General features: G+C 38.1%; 1 long non-coding RNA gene across 1 annotated transcript; it reads left to right on the top strand.

Annotated features, from left to right (window-relative positions):
* The first annotated feature begins 4,360 nt into the window (after positions 1-4,360).
* On the top strand, positions 4,361-21,509 carry LOC118767128. The gene is made up of 3 exons (XR_005003025.1): positions 4,361-4,372; positions 8,189-8,192; positions 20,867-21,509. It is a non-coding gene; the product is annotated as an uncharacterized LOC118767128 (long non-coding RNA).
* Positions 21,510-21,913: the final 404 nt, after the last annotated feature.

The raw sequence follows: 21,913 nt of genomic DNA, 5'->3' as shown, positions 1-21,913 counted from the left end.
ATTGAAAGAAACACATAGCATCTCAAAATAAATTCAGTAACGGAAGTGTTAACCACTATATATTTGGCCTCATAGTTAATGCTGTCATAAGCCTGAGGGGCAGCCCTCCCATCTGTTTGTGTAGCTATGCATATGTGTTGTTACTTACTCTATATAGATTTTTAGTCTCAATGGAGAGTAGAAGTGTCCTATCAGAAGATCTAAGTCTGTGGATGTCTGTTCTAAGTTTATGTTAGAAAGTATTTGAGGACTTGTAGAATTTCAGGTGGGGTATAATGTCCTACAGATCATTCTCAAAGGCCTCCAGTTCCTTGATCTTTGGTGGGAACTTCTTGGATTTCAATCCAAAGAGTTCAGTCTCCATAGAGAGGTGGTTTCAAATGGTCAAAGAAAAAGTCCTTCCATCTCGTTCACCTGACCAGGTTGATCATCTTCTCCAACATCAGCCTTGTATAAAGCTCATTTGATGAAGTTGGGTATTCTTTGTTGAATATCCTAGGTCATACAATTCTATTGTAACAGCTGTATAATATCTGTGGTAAGAGTTGAGTATGTAGATTGCACCACTGGGAAATGCAGCTATACGGTACAAGATGTAGACGACCTATTGCAATAGACTTTGCAGTTTGTGGGAGCTTGTGCATGTGTGTGTAAGCCATGTGCACGTAAGTCCATAAGTCAGGAAAAAACGCACTTATATTTCTGTCAGTAGAGTGGATATATTAATCGAAGTGTACAGTATTATATATCCATTACACCTGATCTAACCAATCCTTTTTGAACTAGGGATTTACAGAAGTGTTAGGTAACTGTCCACTTATGTAACCCTATGCTCTTCAGTGGTAGCCATTATGGGATGAAATATGGTGACTGTTCTCTATTGTTGAAGGTGAATAGACACATCCAGTTTGTGGTTACTGTGAAAAAGACTATATATATATATATATTACTATTTTCTTCCTCCTTCCTTCTCTAACTCCCTTTTTCTCCCCTCCCTCCTTCACAATTTTCTTTCTGTCTGTCTGTCTCTCTCCCCTCTTTCTCTTTTTCTCTCTCTCTTTCTCATTGCTCACATGCGACCATCGTCCATCTTTTTTTTCCTCATGTGACCATCTTTCTTTTCCTGCACGGACATTTAAAAGAACGGACGTGTTTTACTCTCTCTCTTCTATGTTTTCTCTTTTCAAAAAAATGTTTCTCCCAGCATGCACTATTTCCCTCTTCTTCTGGTCTATTGACTCTCCATGTTTGTTTTCGTTCAGTTTCCTTATATGTCTCCACTGCCAATTTTTTGTTCCCAACTTTGACCTTCCATAAATCCTAAATTTGTCATTGAATGCTCAAAATGAAGAGTAGATAGACAGCCAACAACTGATGAAGGGTCCTTTCTCTGTGTTTACTCGTCCTGTTTTCCTTTTTTCTTTTTGTTCTTGTTGTTTATGTATTTCATGTTATTTGCACCATTGGTGACACCCTGTACCACATATGCATATATATATATATATATGTGTATATATATATATATATATATATATATATATATATATATATATATATATATAATAATAATAAATATTAGGGAATAAATCCAAATTTACAGGGAAAAATCAGATTTAGGATTAAATCCAATTTTATAGTAAAATATTATATAATATAATTCGAGACAAAACCACTATTTTGCAAAACAAACAAGGAAAGACTTAATCAATACATAAAAATTTTTAATATAAAGAAATAAACCGCCACTACAATCGTTTCATGTCTTCAATGACATTCGTCAGGTGGATTTTCGATCTAAAATATCAATATATTAAAATATAAGTTTAAAATAATAAAATTATCAATGAAAAATATAAATATATATAATCTATATATAATCTATATATAATCTATATGTAATCAATATATAATCTAAAATAAACCCTATAAACAATTGAATATAAAGAAACCTATTATTAAAGTTCTCATATTTAAAGATGTACAAAAAACAAAAAACAAAAAAACAAAAAAATATTTATATTTTTCATTGATAATTTTATTATTTTAAACTTATATTTTAATATATTGATATTTTAGATCGAAAATCCACCTGATGAATGTCATTGAAGACATGAAACGATTGTAGTGGCGGTTTATTTCTTTATATTAAAAATTTTTATGTATTGATTAAGTCTTTCCTTGTTTGTTTTGCAAAATAGTGGTTTTGTCTCGAATTATATTATATATATATATATATATATATATATATATATGTGTGTGTATGTATATATATATATATATATATATATATATATATATATATTATATATATATATATGTATATATATCATCATCATCATCATCATCATCATCATCATTTAGCGTCCGCTTTCCATGCTGGCATGGGTTGGATGGTGCAACTGGGGTCTGGGAAGCCAGAAGGCTGCACCAGGCCCAGTCTGATCTGACAATGTTTCTATGGCTGGATGCCCTTCCTAACGCCAACAACTCCATGAGTGTAGTGGGTGCTTTTTACGTGCCACCGGCACAGGTGCCAGATGAGGCTGGCAAATGGCCACGGTCGGATGGTGCTTTTTACGTACCACCGGCACGGAGGCGAGGCGAGGCTGGCAATGGCCACGGTCGGATGGTGCTTTTTATTTATATATATATATACATATATATATATATATATATATTTATATATATATATATATTTATATATATATATAATTTTGGGATTAGGTTTGCAAGATTCTGTATGTGAGTTCGTGTGTTGAAGCATATTCTTTTGTGTCTGGGGAGAGTCATTCTCTTTTAGTGCCTTATAACACACTCACCGGTAAAATTTCCACTTATTTTTTTTCTAAAATTTTCTTTAAGTGGAAATTTTACCGGTGAGTGTGTTAAATTATAAGGCACTAAAAGACAATGACTCTCTCCAGACACAATAGTAAATAATATATATATATATATATATATATATATATAAATATAGATAGATAGGTAGATAGACAGACAGACAGACAGACAGCTAGCTAGCTATATCATCATCATCATCATCATCATTGTTTAATATCCACTTTCTATGTTGGCATGTGTTGGACAATTTAACATGGTGCTAGCTAGCATGGAGATATCCAGACTCCGATTGTTTGTTGTGGCATGGTCTGTACAACTGGATGCTCTTCTTAATGTCAACCAGTTAACAGAGTGTGTTGGGTGCTTTTTACATGAGATCGGGTGCGTTTATGCAGCATGGTACGGGTGCATTAACACAGCATGGGTTCTTTTTAAGTGGCACCAGCACCTGAAAGGACAAGTGAAGGACAGTGATTTTACTTAGCTTGACATGTCTTATCAAGTACAGCAACATGCCACATCTCTCAGTCCACATCTCCCCTTCCACACGTACCCTCCACAATTAAAACTCGGCACTTCTTTATGCAGCTGTCCAAACCATGACCAGACCAGTGCAGTCTTCTCTCTTGCACACAACATCTGATGCCTCTTATACCATACCCAGTTTTCCTTTTAAAACATTTACACTGTCATACACACACATTGACATTACCCATCCAGTGGAACATGCTAATTTCATTTCTTTTAAGCCTTTGCAAGTCCTCTGTAATCAAAGCCCATGTTTCACTGCCATGTAACATAGCTGTACATACACAGACATAATACAATCTGCCCTTCACTCTGAAGGAGAGGCCCTTAGTTACCAACAAAGTTAGAAGTTCTCTGAACTTTGCCCAGCCTGTTCTTATCCTAGCAACCACACTTTCAGAACTCCCTCCACCACTACTAACTTGGTCTCCTAGGTAACAGAAACTATCTACTACTAATAATGATACCCCTGAGCATTTGAGGGAGCCTATTACTTGCACATTTTTAGTGGTTATAGTACCTGCACATTTGCCACACATGAAGACTATATATTCTCCGTTAACCTTCCTGTGATACCGCTATACCTCTCATGTGTCCAAAGCTTGCACTGGATACTATGTATGGAGTTTCTGCCTAGACCCTTCTTACATATCAAGCAGGGCCATCTCTGAGAAGGGACTTGTGAATTGTTTGTTTTCCTACTTACTAGGACTTTGGTTTTTGCTAAATTATCTCTAAGACCCTTAGATTTCAGGCCTTTTTTACACACACACACACACACACACACACATATGTATATACATCATCATCATCATCATCATTATCATCATCGTTTAATGTCCATCTTCCATGCATGGGTAAGGCAGTTGACAGGAGACAGCCAGGTAGAAGACTACCCCAGCTACTGTGTCTGTTTTGTCAGGGATTTTATGGCTAGATGCCCTTCCTAACACCAACCACTCCACAGAGTGCACTCAGTGCTGTTTATGTAACACTAGCACAGGTGATGTGGGTTTTGGCATGATTTTTACAGCTGGATGCTTTTCATGTGGCACCAGCACTGGCAGGGTCACCAAGTAATTCACTTCCTGTTGTTAACCTTCACTGATTAACAGGTAAGATAATATTTTCCCATAGCTATACATATCTTCCATAGAAAACTGGAACTGAACAACCTCATTTGTGTGACAACAATGCCATTTTACAACCATCACATGTCTAAAAAAGTGAATGCACAAAGACACACAGATACACACACACACCCCCAACCTTTATCTCCCATTCACCACATCCACTCCTCAAACTTATTCAATCTCTATAGTTGCTACCAACTCGTCTCCCACCTCTCCTACTTAACAACCACTCAACACTTGTTCCTTATTTTTTATATCCAACTTCCAGCCCTCAACCCTCACCCCACCACATCTCACACACATACACACACATACATACACACATAAACACATACACACACATACATGTATGTGTGTGTGTATTATGTATGTATGTATGTATGTATGTATGTATGTATGTATGTATATGTATGTATGTATGTATACCCACCCATTCCACATATCAGTTCTCTACTTCTCACCTACACTTTTATTATACTGCTGTTGTCTGCAACCAACTACTACTACTACTACCTCCTTCTTGAGCCACTCCCATTTCTTTCATCTTCCACTCCAATACTCATATTTACCATCAACCATACCTCTACTCTTGTTCACTTTTCACTGCATTTACCTATACTCCTATCTTTAATAATCTGTTGTACTCATCACGCATCCTTGTGAATTTACACACTGTCCTTTCTTCCTCTATTATACTTTCGTCTCTCAATACTTGTGCCAACCCTTGGCACAAAGCCACTTTCCTCTTTTTGACACATTCATTCAATTTAGGAGGATTTTCTTTTCTTTTGTGTTATTTTGCAAGCTCACAAGTGCAGGTACCATGAAAAAGGCATCTGGTACACTCTGTAAAGTGGTTGGCACTAGGAAGGGTATTTGGCTGTAGAAACCATATCAAACAGACATTAGAGCCCAATGCAGTCCTCTATTTCGTCTGATTATGTTGCACCAACTCATGCCAGCACAGAAGACATTAAATGATGGTGGTGGTAGTGGTGGTGGAGGAGGAAAAAAATTATATATATATATATATATATATATATATATTTACAGGGTAAATGTTTTTTAAATTTTCTCCTGTTTACGGAATTGACTTTTATTTGCGGTTGAAGCTTTGGCTGTTATTTCTAGTGGGTGAATGGCCTATTATGGCCGTTCCTTGATTGTTGATGTTGAACTTAAAAATGGTCTATGACTATTTAATTTTTTCCCACTAGGCCGCTGGTGGCAAAAAAATTCTACAAAATTTTTTTTGCCACCCTATATTGATTAATTATAAATTTTCTGGTTAATTCCGTAATGGAATCGACGGCTTATATTTATTTGCTGCCGATAAATTTGGCGCGAGTGCGATGATTTGAAAATTTTAGGTCAGATATTACCTTGGCAGGGTCGGAAATGCCTCGTGAAAATATCTGTTCCGACTTGTGGCTATTTCTTACTGAAGAATCTGAGGGCCTATGGAAGATTGGCTTGATTTAATTTAATCAGGTTAGTTTACCATTAAACAGCAGATGAAACGGTGCATCGTATAAGAAATTACAGGGTAAATGTTTTTTAAATTTTCTCCTGTTTACGGAATTGACTTTTATTTGCGGTTGAAGCTTTGGCTGTTATTTCTAGTGGGTGAATGGCCTATTATGGCCGTTCCTTGATTGTTGATGTTGAACTTAAAAATGGTCTATGACTATTTAATTTTTTCCCACTAGGCCGCTGGTGGCAAAAAAATTCTACAAAATTTTTTTTGCCACCCTATATTGATTAATTATGAATTTTCTGGTTAATTCCGTAATGGAATCGACGGCTTATATTTATTTGCTGCCGATAAATTTGGCGCAAGTGCGATGATTTGAAAATTTTAGGTCAGATATTACCTTGGCAGGGTCGGAAATGCCTCGTGAAAATATCTGTTCCGACTTGTGGCTATTTCTTACTGAAGAATCTGAGGGCCTATGGAAGATTGGCTTGATTTAATTTAATCAGGTTAGTTTACCATTAACAGCAGATGAAACGGTGCATCGTATAAGAAATTACAGGGTAAATGTTTTTTAAATTTTCTCCTGTTTACGGAATTGACTTTTATTTGCGGTTGAAGCTTTGGCTGTTATTTCTAGTGGGTGAATGGCCTATTATGGCCGTTCCTTGATTGTTGATATATATATATATATATATATATAAACGTATTGTTATATTTCGGAATGGTCATTTTGCCAGTTTAGCCAATAAAAACACACGCACTATATATTTGGTGTTATTTTGCTTCAGTGTTATTTATTTTTTACTGTAATCTTAATCTTATTTCGGCCAGAGTTCTTTCGTCACACTCCTGTTACCGCATCAGTGGTCCTTTGTTTTCTTCTTTCTTATTTGTGTTTCTCTTTACAAACCATCAGCCATTTTGTATTTCTATTGTATGTCTTCATTTGCACATGCTTATATCTCTATGTTTATTTAGTGTGTGTGGAGGGGATGCTTGTAATATTTGTATCTTCTGTTTATATATGTTCATGTAATGTTTTTGTTGTTGTTTTTGTTTATTCTTATTTTGTTCATGTGTTTACATCCACTTATTATTATTATCATTATCTATGCTTGTATGTATGTATGTATAACAACAATACTAGTAATAATAATAATAATAATAATAAATAAATAAAAATCTTTTAAATTAAACAAAAAAAATTTTTTTTAATTAAAAAAAATAATTTTAAAAATTTAAAAAAACTTATATAGTTATTTATTTCTATTTGTTTATTTATCTGTGCATTTTATTTATCATGTTTTCGGTTTTGTTTATATTGTAACCAGTTTATGGGGATCCTCTACCGTCATATGTTGTGGTGTGTGCTAGTGTTCCATTCCAGTCAACAGTAAAGCAAGTAGCCACATCAAAGTGGCAGATGAATGTTACTACCACATCTGATATTTTTTTTTCTTTTATATTGTAGACTTTGTAAATTACTGTCTTCTCACAAATGGCTTGCATGGTTTCAGGGATGGGGTATCAATTTTGTTTCTTTACCAGATTTCTTAATTAACTTTCTGAACTGGAAGAGCTTGTCCATTGCCACTTCCAGTTCTACAATATTACTGCCTACGGCATCCAAAAAACTTTATTTAGCCTGGGTGTCCTTTTGTTTGTCAAAGCTTTTACCTTCTCCCATCTTGGGCAGTGGAGTGATAGCGCAGTGGAGTGATAGCTAAGATCTGCTTCTGCCTGCAATATATGGTAAACAAGGTGACCATCAGTGACTGATTTGCAACAAGCAAGATAGCTAGTTATAAAATCTTAAGAAAAGATAGAGTAGTAAAGCAAGTAGCTACATCAATGTGACAGATGAATGTTACTACTAGTTCAACCCCAAGCAGATTCTCCACCAGCTGGTTTTCAGTGCAAGCTCTGCACTCTTTATGTACAATACATTGCTAGCAGGGGGAGAAAATGCCTCCTACCCTATGAGCTGACAGGATCACAGAACTAACCAGTGTAACAGGACTGGCCGGTTTTATAACTGGTTATTTTGCTTGTTGTAAATCAGTGACTGATGGTCACTTTGTTTACAATATATCGCTGGCAGAAACGGATCTCAGCTATCACTCCACTGTGCAGGTGCACACGGCTGAAGGGAGCCAAACGTGATCCTGTCAGCTGTTGGAGAGTAGTAGAAGTTCACACCCCCTGCTAGCAATGTATTGTACATAAAGGGTGCAGAGCTTGCACTGAAAACCAGCTGGCAGAGAATCCACCTGGGGTTAAACTAGTAGTAACAGTCATCTGCCACTTTGATGTGGCTACTCACTTTACTATTTATGTATATGTTACTACTCTATTACTTCTTGAGATTTTATAACAAGCGATTTTGCTTATATATACATTCACACACACATATACATTGTGGAGGGAATATGTGAAAGGAGTAGACCCAGAAAGATATGGAACAAAGTAGTGAGAAAGGATCTTGTTGTTGTTGTTAAGCAACAAGACGAGTAAGGGGGATTAGGTGATGGTCTAGGGCTTAGGGGCGGGAGACCCCAGACCTTGGAAGAAAAAAACTTTGGTTGTCTTGTTGTAGTCAAGGGCTCTTCGTTGATGCCTGACACCACCGGGTGGTGGCCCTTGAAGTTGCTGTAAATGGAGATCTCCAAATCCAAATTCTTGAATGGCAAGAAAGGATCTTCAGATGTTGGGTTACAAAAAAGAGGATGATAAGGAACTGAGAATTCTGGTTGTTTGCTGTGCTTAAGAAGATACATCATGCTAAGTGAAATCATGATTGTCCTTGCATACAAGCATGTCTCCTGCATCCCTCTTCAGCTAAGCAGTCTTTGTCTCGTGGGCTTGTGGCTGCTGATGCCATGTAAAAAGGGCCCATGATGATGACGATCCAACAGCATGCCCATAACTGGTTCAAAAGCTTAATTCTGTGTCATCAACTACTTTGATTGCACCACTGCCAAGCAAATATCAAGTTTGAAACTCAATAATTCCCCATATACAGATCAAACTAGATATAAGTTATGTGATGGTTTCTGAAAGTACATTCATGGTGTTTGTAAAAACATATTTATATTTAGATAAACAACCCAGTTTAATTTAGTCCTTGTTTGTATATTTTGTTAGTCATACCTGTTAGTGAAGTTCTTCATCTTCAGTGTATACATAGCTGTATACAAGTATGAACTTGTGTCTGTTTCTATTTTTCCATGTAGTTACAACTGAGTATGTGGGTATGTATGTGCATGTATATATATTTGGCAGCCAGAGAGCAACACTCCAGTCTGATTTGGCTTGGTTTCTGCAGCTGCATACCTTTCCTAACATCAACCACTTTACAGTGAGTGCTGGGTGCTTTTAATATACCAGCATCACAAGAGCTTTTATGAGGCAATGATACAAGTGCTTTTTATGTGGCACTTGCACATTGGATGTAACATATGAAACAGGAACATCTAAAGGTCCCAGGCTGTGTATTAGAACACGAGGAACTGAAGCTTCTAACAAGCAATTTTAACTATATTTTGAAGGAGAGATAAGAAGGATTAGGAAAGATAGCAGCAGTTACAATGTCAGCGGGAAGGAAATGAAACCTGTGGAGGATAATTGAAGAGGATGGGTGGATGATGGAAAGTTGTGAAAAATGGAGCACTGTTTTGGGGTGCATTCATCTGGTAAAAGCGCAGAGGATAAAATGCTTTGTTCTGACTTTCTGAACTGCAAGTTCAAATTCTACCAAAGTCAGCTTTACTTTTTGTTCTTTTGAGCAAGTAGATTAGTGAAATAGTTAACGCTTCATACGAGATAATTTGTTGTTGCTCATTACATTCTGAATCCTTAAGATTAGTCCACATTTCTCAGTATGAAACATAGGGCTGGTTTCCCTGTTTCTTTGATGCGTATATATTCTCTACCTGGATGGGACACTGGTCCATCACGGGATTATTCATTTTTAGCTGCTGAATGGACTACAGCAACATGAATTGAAGTGTTTTTGGTCAAGACCACAATGTTCGGGAATTGAAACCATAATATCATGATCATGAGTCTGACACCCTAACCACTAAGCCATGAATCCTTAATGCAGACAACTAAATCTTTGTCTGATTTAACAGTACCACCTGATCATTGGGTGTCTTTAACATCATTACTGCTGCTCTTCACCTCAATACATAATTGGCCACCCCCAACCTTTATCTCCAATTCACCACATCCACTCCTCAAACTTATTCAATCTCTATAGTTGCTACCAACTCTTCTCCCACTTCTCCTACTTCACAACCACTCAACACTTGTTCTTTATTTTTTATATCCAACTCCCAACCCTCAACCCCCACCCCCACCACACCTCTCACTCTCCCATTCACTCTTGCAGTATCTATGCACTTACACTACTAGTATTTATGTCTGCAAAATGCAAATTGAATGAGGAGGAAATGCAATTAATACAGTACTAACCTACAAAACCAATAGAGATTTATGCTTATCCATACATACGTACATATAGACATACATACATGCTTACATACATACATACATACCTACACACACATACACATACATACATGCTTACATACACAAATACATACATATATACATACTTACATACATACTTACATACATGCATACATACATGCTTACATATACACACACACATACATGCACACATTCATACATACATGCTTACATACACACATACATACATACATATATACATACATACTTACATACATACATAATGGCTGCCCCTCGTTATCGAGTATGGCCATTGCACGAAGCTTAACTGTTATTGGTGCTGTGATCGAATGTGACTTTTCAGCCTAGCTAAAGATCTACAATGTCTTGTACAGAATTGGCAGCTAAAACCTTTACCGGTAATAGCCGGCTGTAGTTGTAACTGGGCTTCATGTACCTTTGCATGTCGTTTAAGTCCTCCTGCCGAATTACACTCTCTTCCACATGCCTGACAGATATGATTAGTATGGTGTGTAACACCACCACCAGTGGCCAGGTTGTCACTCATCTACATCGCTTTATGACTACAAAGATGACTCTTGAGTCCAGCTTTACTGAGGCAGGGTCTTGCACAGACATTGCATGTCAGCATCAAAGGAAGACCCTTCCCATCTGGAAGTGTAACAGCGATGCCCTTCCTGACATCCCTCCTTACTTTCTCACGTGCAACTCGAGATTTCTCAAATGTGGCTGTCCCCTCGTGCACAATCCTTCTCCACCTGCTATGATCAATAGCTATGCCTTCCCATGTGTCAGGAGAGATGCAAGCATCTCTTAAGGAAACCTTCAGCAAGTCCTTACACCTCTTTTTTGGTTTATGTGGAGGTCGTTCTCCTTTAGCTAACTCTCCATAAAAGCTTGCTTGGTGAGGAGGGTGTTTATTGGACACCCTGCGGGATGAAAAACAAAACCCATCAAAGGGCGGAGGAACTCTTGAGAGTCAATGGCCATCCAATAAATGTGTAATTATATATTTACTGTATATCTGCCTTTTTCTCACTAATTTTTATATATTGTATATTTTTATAGCTTGCTCATTATATAAATTTCTATATACTTCACATCATATATTTTATGTATATTTTGTATATCAATGTTTTATATATATATATATTATATATATATATATATATATCGTAGTTTTTATTATTTTTTTTTTCTCCTTATATCAATCTTATCCAGCTTAAGGCTGTATCATGCGCGGGGAAATAGAAATAATCAGACTGAATACATACATACCTATATGCTTACATACACACATACATACATATATACATACATACATGCTTACATACACACCTACATACATATATACATACTTACATACATCCATATGTATATACATACTGTTGTGGTGAGAGTCATTGATACCCCTGGCGGATTGGAAGAATGGACTAGCCAAACTCTTATAAAGAGTAGAGGTTGGTAGGAGTTGTTGAGAAAGCGTTTTGAGGTCTCACAAAGTGGACACATTGATTTTTACCTCTGCATCATTAAATTATATATCCTACATTTACCTAGGATATAAAAGTGGTGAGGAGATATTCGAAGCTTGCGTTGGACATTAAAATATTTTTGGTACGAAATCAAAGAAGAAAAATCATTAACATGGGAGACTTCTTGGCTTGTGTGGTGCAGTTGCAACAGCAACAACAGCACTTACAACAACAACTACAACAGCAACAACAACCACAACAGCAACAACAATGCCAACAGTTACTGGAAGTAATGTTGAAGAAGTCTGGAAATACTTCAAGTTCATTCTCGTCAGATAGCAAAGCAAACTCGATTGGAGAATTTATTTATAACCCAGAAGAAAGTTCTACTTTTTCTGCATATTTTAGAAGACACAAAGAAATCTTCAAAGAAGAATGTAAAAATTTGAATGACGAGAAGACAGTGTGACTACTTTTAAGAAAGTTATCCCCTGCTGAACACAAAAAATACTGAAATTTTATTCAACCAAAGAAACCAGGTTAGATTTATTTCAATGAACCAGTTAACTTGTTACCAAGAATTATCAGTGAAAGAAGTTCCCTGTTTAATACTCGTTGGCAGTGTTTAAATTTAGTTAAAAAAAGATGATGAAGATTTTGTCACTTATGCTGGGGTAGTTAACAGTGTGAAAAATTTAAAGTAAATGAATTAATCCCAGATTTGTTCAAATATCTAATTTTTGTTCAAGGGTTAACTTCAAGAAAAGATGCTGATATAGATTCCTGTATATTAACAAAATTAGAATAGGACCAAAAATTAACTCTACTGAAGAATGCCAGAAGATTATAAATTTAAGACATGATGCAGAAATTTAGGGACATACTCACCAAGAAATTTGATGAGAGGGAGGAGGAGCTCCAGACGTCAGACATAGAAGGTAGCTGCGAATTCCTACGGGACAGCTTGCTGAGTGCCACAGACCGAGTCTGTGGATGGTGCAGAGTCCCTTCCAGACCTAGAATTACATGGTGGTGGAACAGTGCAGTAGATAAAGCCATTAGTGCAAAGAGACGGGCCTGGAAAGCCTGGAGGGATGGGGGCAGCAGGGAACTGTACCAGGCAGCCAAAAGGGAGGCTGGGTGGCAGGTATACATAGCCAAAGATGTAGCAGAAAAGAAGAAGTTTGCCAATGTCCAGCGACGTGAGGACCAAAGAGCTGAGGTATTTCAGATTGCCAGACAGTGTGTCAGAGAAAATAGTGATGTTACAGGAGAGAAATGTGTCCGCATGGATGATGGGGCACTTGCTTTTACTGTTAGTGAAAAGAAAGAGGCTTGGAGAAGCCATTATGAAAGACTGCTGAACGAGGAGAATGAATGGGAGGAGGAGAGCCTGCCAAATGTTGACCCAGTAGAGGGACCAGCTACCCGAATAGAGAGCTCCCTTGTAGATAAGGCAATTAAGGATATGAAACCAGGCAAAGCCCCCGGCCCATCAGGAATCACTGCTGAGATGCTTAAAACAGCTGGCTATGTGGGCTATGGCATAGTCACCCGCATTGTAAACCAGGTAGTTCACAATGGAGTCATACCCAATGACTGGCGTAGCAGCACCATAGTCAACTGCTACAAGGGTAAGGGTGATGCTCTAGATAGAAATAATTACAGGGGTATCAAACTGTTGGACCAGGTGATGAAGGTCACAGAGAGGGTCATAACCCATCTCATTAGGGAGAGAATTTGCTTAGATGAAATGCAGTTCGGTTTTGTGCCAGGTAGAAGCACCACTGATGCTATATTCCTGGTCTGACAACTGCAGGAGAAGTACCTAGCTAAAGATAAACCCCTCTACATAGCCTTTGTGGACTTGGAGAAAGCCTTTGACAGGGTTCCCCGTTCCCTTATCTGGTGGTCGATGCGGAAACTGGAGATTGACGACTGGCTAATAAGGGCTGTACAGGCTCTATACAGAGAGGCTGCCAGCAAGGTTAGGATTGGCAGCGAATATAGTGAAGAATTCCGGGTAGAAGTAGGTGTGCACCAGGGCTCAGCCCTCAGTCCCCTTCTATTCATCATAGTCCTCCAGGCAATAACAGAGGAATTCAAAACAGGATGCCCCTGGGAGCTCCTCTATGCTGATGACCTGGCTCTCATAGCAGAATCACTACCAGAACTAGAAAAGAAATTTCGGATGTGGAAGCAAGGGTTAGAATCAAAGGGCCTTAGAGTAAATGTAGCAAAGACCAAAGTAATAGTAAGCAGCAAGGCGTACTCAGCACACACCCCCTCGGGTAGGTGGCCCTGCTCAATCTGTAGGAAAGGTGCAGGTAGAAACTCCATAAGATGCACCTAATGTAAGCTATGGACGCACAAGAGGTGCAGCAACATTAAAGGGAAATTAACAGATAAGATAGCTTTCATGTGCGGCAGATGCACAGGGACAATAGACACCACAGACACTCAGAAAACAGATTCCATCACACTCCAGGGAGAGAAACTAGAAGTAGTTGATAGTTTCCGCTACCTGGGTGACCAAGTTAGTAGCGGAGGTGGATGCACAGAGAGTATCACCACTAGAATACGAATAGCCTGGGCAAAGTTCAGAAAGCTCCTACCCCTACTGGCGAAAAAGGGTCTCTCCCTCAGAGTGAAAGGTAGACTGTATGATGCATGTGTGCGAACTGCCATGCTTCACGGTAATGAAACATGGGCTATGACTGCAGAGGACATGCGTAGACTTGAAAGAAATGAAGCTAGCATGATCCGCTGGATGTGTAATGTCAGTGTGCACGCACGACAGAGTGTAAGCATCCTGAGAGAAATGCTGGATATAAGAAGCATCAGATGTGGTGTGCAAGAGCGACGCTTGCGATGGTATGGTCATGTGCTGCGGATGGATGAGGAGAGATGTGTGAAGAAGTGCCACTCCCAAACAGTTGAAGGTATCAGGGGAAGAGGTAGACCCAGGAAGACATGGGATGAAGCAGTCAAGCATGACCTCAGAGCGTTGGGCCTCACTGAGGCAATGGCGAAGGACCGAGATCTCTGGAGATATGCTGTGACTGCAAAGACCCGGGCTGCTTCCTGCATCAGTTCTGCATAGCCCCTGCCCATTCAAAGTACCCCGGATCCCAGATCGTCCCGCTGTGCTTGAGGAGACCTGTTGAGTCAAGTACACAAACACTCCAAACACCCCTCCCCACTGGTGCTCCCCTATATTTCTGCACACACCCCCCACATAAAAAGCACCATCCGAACGTGGCCGATGCCAGCACCGCCCCGACTGGCTTCTGTGCAGGTGGCACATAAAAAGCACCAACCGACCGTGGCCGATGCCAGACCCCTCTGGCACCTGTGCAGGTGGCACGTAAAAAGCACCCACTACACTCGCGGAGTGGTTGGCGTTAGGAAGGGCATCCAGCTGTAGAAACACTGCCAGACCAGACTGGAGCCTGGGGCAGCCCCTGGCTCCCCAGACCCCGGTCGAAACCGTCCAACCCGTGCTAGCGCGGAAAACGGACGTTAAACGATGATGATGATGATGATGATGAATGCAGATAAAATTGAAGAAAAAGATTGCTCTCAGATACATGCATGTCAACCTGAAATGGATAAGAAAAAGGAAAAACAAACATCAAGACCAGATCCATGCTATGGGTGTGGAGGTTTACATTTTAGAAGTAACTGTCCTTTTAAAAATTGTAAATGTTTTGAGTGGAAAAATTGGACATAAAAGCTCACATTGTATAGCAAAACAAAAAAAAAATCTAGAATGTATTGTTAAAAAAAATTCTAAGCAAGGCTCAGAAAAGAAAATTTGTGTCCATAAAAATGAATAATGTGAATATCAAGTTACAATTGGATACGGGTAGTGATATCATGATAATTAATACAGATACATGGAGAAAAATAGGGAAGCCTAGATTAAAGGAAATTTCAAAAATTGCATGAGGCATTTCAGGAAAAAATTTTATGGGCAAAATGATAAGTCGTGTTACATTTCGTGGGAAAACTTTGAAAGCCAAAGTTTTTGTGCTGAGAAATACAACCAATTTATTTGGAATAGACTGGATGGAACTAATTTTCCCATAAATATTTTTGTAAAAATGTGAAAGATTCTGCCACCAATACAAATAAGGCATTGGAGGATTCAAAAAACGAATTAAAAAAATTTTTTCCTGATATTTTTTCTGATGAATTGGGTCTTTGCACCAAAACAGAAGCAAAGTTTCAAGTGAAAGAAAATGCTATACCGTATTTAGACCAAAATAAACAATAGCTTTCGCAGCATTGGAACAAGTCAATGAAGAATTGGATAGACTTGAAATGCTTGGTGTTATTGAAAAAACTGATTACACAAATTGGACATCCCCAACAGTTTATGTCAAAAAAAATAAATAATAAAATACAAGTATGCACTGATTTTTCAACAGGATTAAATTACCAAGTCTGGAGGAAATTTTTGTGAAGTTGAATGGAGGAAATTTTTTCAAAGTTGGACCTATCTAAAGCATATTTGCAAGTAAAAGTCGATGAAGAATGTTCAAAATTATTAACAATAAATACCCATGAAGGGTTGTGTAGTGTGTGCGTGATTTGAATATAGAGGCACCTACCTTCTCTTCTTAGTGACGGAGACCCTCCAGTGATGACTAGTCCTTCCTCACAGCCCCGACCCGAACACTAACGATAGCAGCTGCTAGCCCAAACCCTTAGCGACGTCCTCACACGTCTTGTCGCCTGCACGACCCACATTGGAAAGGGCGCAATTTCCGCTCCCTGCACACGCCTGACGGCTGACCCCTTTCGCTTGCCCCAGCTTCCGGTCAACGCACCCGGCTGCTGACGTCCAGCTGCTGACGTCATCCCACAGGTTGTATAAATGTGATTGACTCCCCTTTGGTATAAATGTAGTACTTGGTATTTTCCAACAAGTTATGGACATTATGCTCGGAAGTTTGGATTTCGCTGTAGCTTACCTTGACAACATACTCAGAAAAAGTGAATCTCAGGGTTAGCATGCTGAGCATGTTAAAAAGGTCTTCGAAAGAATAAAAGATTATGTGTTTAAGCTCAATGAGGAAAAGTGAATTTTTTATGCCAAGAATAAAACAACAAGGGCAGATTATTGATGAAAATGGACAAAGACCAGACCCATCTAGGGCGAGTACAATATAAAATATGCTTCCCCCGAAAAACATTACAACATTACAAGCATTTCGGGGGCTCACAAATTACTACCTGGTATACGTACCAAATATGCATGATTTAAGAGCACTCCTGAATAAGTTGTTAGAAAAAGACGTTAAGGGGAACTGGTTGGACAAATGCCAAAAAGCTTTTGAAGAAATTAAAAACGTCTTAATGTCAGAATTGTTGTTATCACATTATGACCCAAATTTAGAAATAGTAGTGGCAGCAGATGCTAGTGAAAGTGGTATTAGATCTGTGTTTTTTCACACATATAAAGATGGTAGCCTGAAAGCAGTAGCTCATGCTTCGTGTTCATTATTGCTAGCTGAGAAAAGTTACAGAAATAGAAAAAGCAGCATTAGCCATTTTATTTGCAGTAAAAAAATTCCATAAATTTATACATGGAAGAAGTTTCTGTCTGCAGACAGACCACCACCCATTATTGTTGATCTATGGATCAAAAAAGGGTATCCCCACACATACAGGCAACATATTGCAGCACTGGGGAACAAACCGACTAAATTATGACTTCAAAATGGAGTATTTGCCACCAAAAATATTGGGACAGGCTTGTCAAGGTTAATAACAAAATACAATGAACCACTGGAAGACACAGTGATAGCAGTGTTAAAAGCCGAAAATGAAATAAAAAATATATTGTGCAATGTTGTGTGTAAATTGCTTGTGACATTGTGGGAAATAAAAATTAAGGCAGAGACGTTCGAGTTAATCATAAAAAGAAAAAAATAGTGAAATCAGAAGAAACAAATAAGAGAATACGTGTGGCTGGACGTAACACGGTTTTGAATTTGTATTCAATATATGATAATGTGCTTATGTATGCACAGAAGGTCATAATATCTACCTCACTACAAAGTCAAATGTTAAAGGAATTCCACACTGGACATCCAAGAATTTCTAGGGTGAAGTTGCTTATGAAAGGTTATGTTTACTGGCCAAAAATGGATCTAGATATTGAGAAGTTGGTAAAATCCTGCAGAGGTTGAGCTCTTGCAGCAAAATCCCCACCTATAAAATTTCAACCTTGACCCAAGACCGATATTCCATGGTCCAGACTACACTTAAACTTTGCAGTACCGTTAAACTGATCATATTATCTTATAGTGGTAGTCAGCTTTTCAAAATGGCCAGAAATGTGTAAATGTAGAAAACCAACATCTACAGTAACAGTGGAATTTCTACACAAACTTTTTGCTAGGTATGGTGTCCCGGATACCATAGTCTCTGATAATGGGACACAATTCACAGTGAATGAATTTAAGACTTTTTGCAAAATGTACTCAATTGAACATATCACCACACCTCTGTATCACCCAAGATCAAATGAACTAGTGGAAAGGCTTGTGGAAACATTTAAAAGAGCATTAAAGAACTCAAGAAATGAGCTAGTCAATGACACAGCACTGACACAATTCTTGAGGGTCTATAAGATAACACCAAACCTAAACACTTTTTCAGGCAAGTCACCTGCAGAATTAATGTTTTCTCGAAAGATAAAGTCAGATTTTGACGAGCTGCTACCAGTTAAAAAAACACACAAGGAAAACACTAAAAATACGTCAAAGCATTTTGATATCAGTGACAAGGTGTTTTTCAAAATATATAAAAATGGAAGACAAGGTTGGGAAGACAGAGTAGTAACAAAAAGAATAGGCAAAATGACATATATGATAAGAGGTGAAAAATGGGAACACAAAAGACATTTAAACTAACTAAAAAAATAGATGTATAGAAAAAAAAAGAGATACTCATGGAAGTGTCATAACACCTTTGATGCTGCAAAGTCACAATAAATTGAACCTAGGCGTAGCAGCACAAGAAAGAGAAAACAAACAGAACGGTTGGAAGTAGAACCTAAACAGAAGAAATATTAAACTTCCCTGGGAGGAAAATCTCAAAAAGGGAGATGTGATGAAAGAAAAATAATAATATTATCTTCCAATGGAAGTCAATCTTAAAGGGGGAGATGTTGTGGTGAGAGTCATTGACACCCCTAGGGAATTGGAAGAATGAACTAGCTGAACTCTTATAAAGAACAGCATATTGGTTGAGTTGAGGGTTGATAGGAGTTGTTGAGATGGTGTTTTGGAGTCTCGTGACGTACGTTGTGTGAACACATTGATTTTACCTCTGCATTGTTAAATTATATATCCAATGTTTGTCAAGGATATAAAACATACATACAAACATGCATACATACATACAGACAGACATTCAGACACACTTATGTACATACACACACATACATACACTTGTATGCACACATTCATTTATACATACATACATTCATACCTGTAGGATCCATCTAATAGGAATGATCCATATAATGAACATCTAGACATCTGTGCAAAAGAGAAATTCAAAATATTCCTTTTTTTCCAAAAAATATGCAATAACAATGTATACAATACTTAATACACATATCATTCATAAGTATTGAATTCTATTGAAACTGCAAGATCAATATATAATTGCATGTTCCTTATTATGCAATATTTTATCATAATTACTTTACATTATATACAATTAATGTACACAAAACAATATAGAAAATATACACAATGCTTTTATTTACATGATTAGTTTCAATTCCATTACAAATTTAAAAAAATAAACATCCACAGCTATTTTGCTAAGTTATTTCATTTCCGATCACGATAATTATATGATTTAAAATTTTTTTCCTCTAAACACTTTATCTCTCTCTCTCTCTCTCTCCCTCTCTCTACTTCTTACTTCAACAAACGTTTTAATCATGGTAAATCCCCTCTTTACATCATTAACATTCCCTCTTTTTCTCTCTCTCTTCACATCTCACTTCTTCCACTGACTGCATGACAACTGACAGTTTAATGCACCTGCTGGCTATCTGCTATATCATTCTCCTTCCCTATCTCTTGCTCTCACACTTCCTCTCCCTCTCTCTCTCACTCTCCATCCCTCCCTCTCTCTCACTCTCAGTTCACCGCCCCCTCTCTCTAACAAACGAAAGCATAAAGTGTGAACAAATGAACAAGCAGGATTATAATACCTGCTAGAAATAGTAACCCAAATACTGAATGTTCAAGAACCAAATGGCGGGCAGATTTTCAATCCCGGGATCATCCTGATTCCCAAAAGGTATAATACATTTATGCAGAGCAAATGTAGACTGAGATAAAGGGATCCCAGACACAGACAGACAGAATTTTGTTTTTATTATTATAGACAAATGTTTAAGTAAAATTTTTATGTTTCTGAATGGCTAACTTATGTCATCTTCCAGTCTGAAATCACTGATTTTAATGTAATGCTGTTTCAATTACATTCACTGAGTTGTTTTGCACCCAGCAAGCCCTCAGCAATACCAATCACTATATTATTCATTATTCCTTCTGTATCAAACAACAAATTTCATCATAGGTGGTGATGTACAGCATTGACAAGCTCAACATAGAGCAAAACACACCTGTCGTTCTCTTGAGATGCTGCTGTGACAATATTTGCTAACCATTACATATTCAAACTCATAAGAAAGCCATTCAATGTATTGTCATGGAGAAAATTTCTCGCTGTAGACAAATAGGTGTAAACACAAGTCAGTTTAAAGAATCCTCTAACAAGACTGATGGATGCATGCATTTTGAAGTGTTGTCTCCTCTTCATCATTTGAGAGTGGAAAGAGGAACACTATGAACTGATAAGAGATTATGGATATCTCTTAGACAGAGTAGGGCAGACAGGGAAGTCATTTTTGAAATGGCTATTACTCAGCCCCAGGAGGAGGGACATATGTCTGACAGTTACCATTTGGTCCATGGTGTCTTAGCATCTATTTTTTTCATTTCAGGTGAAGCCATGGCAGTGTGGAAGATAGAGCACCATGTGTTTGCCTATGACAGTTACATGAAGAATGATGAGTCTGTCACAGCAGTTTAGCGTGAGTATCAATGCCACTTCAACATTCACTGAAATCAGGCTGTTCCCACCTGCAACACAATCTTACATTGGGCAACTGCACTTCGTACATGAGGTTTACTAATGAATAGGAGATTGGTGGGGGCACCACAAATGGTACAGACACCAGAAAATGTGGAACGCATCAGACAAGCTTTGATACAGAGTTTGAATCATTCTACTCAAAGACATTCCACTGAACTTGGCATCAGTAATCAATCGGTATGGTGTATTTTGCATGAAGACCTACAGTTCCATCCATGCAAATTGGTCATTGGACAACAGTTGAAACCATGGGACTATGCATGGTAGCTTAACTTTGCACATCAGATGGGAACAATTTTTTAGGCAAATGACCTCATTTTGTTAATGAGTGATGAGGCTCATTTTCAGCTCAATGGCATGGTGAATCAACAGAACTGTTGGTACTGGGCTTTTGAAAATCCAAGAGAACTGCATGAAAGACCACTGCACAGCCCAAAAGTGACAGTTTGGTGGGCTGTTGGAAAAGCTGCTGTCATTGGTCCTTACCTTTTTGAAGACAATAAAGGAAATGCTGTTTCTGTGAACTCCAAGTGTTACCTCGAGACGATAAACAAGTTCTTTGAGCCTGAACTACAGCGAAACCGTGTGTCTATTCAATGTGTGTGGTTTCAGCAAGATAGGGTGATGGCCCACACAGCTAGAACATCAATGGACATTCTTCGCTCTCTCTTTGGTGACTGCCTCATTTCCAAGTTTGCTGATATTCCTTGGCCCCCTCAGTGCCCTGATTTGTCCATGTGTGATTATTTCTTGGTGGGGAAACCTCAAGA

The sequence above is a fragment of the Octopus sinensis genome, linkage group LG19, assembly GCF_006345805.1.
Source record: "Octopus sinensis linkage group LG19, ASM634580v1, whole genome shotgun sequence".
NCBI lineage: Eukaryota > Metazoa > Mollusca > Cephalopoda > Octopoda > Octopodidae > Octopus > Octopus sinensis.
Note: the sequence above shows the minus strand (reverse complement) of the source record. Positions and strands in the feature narration are given on the sequence as shown.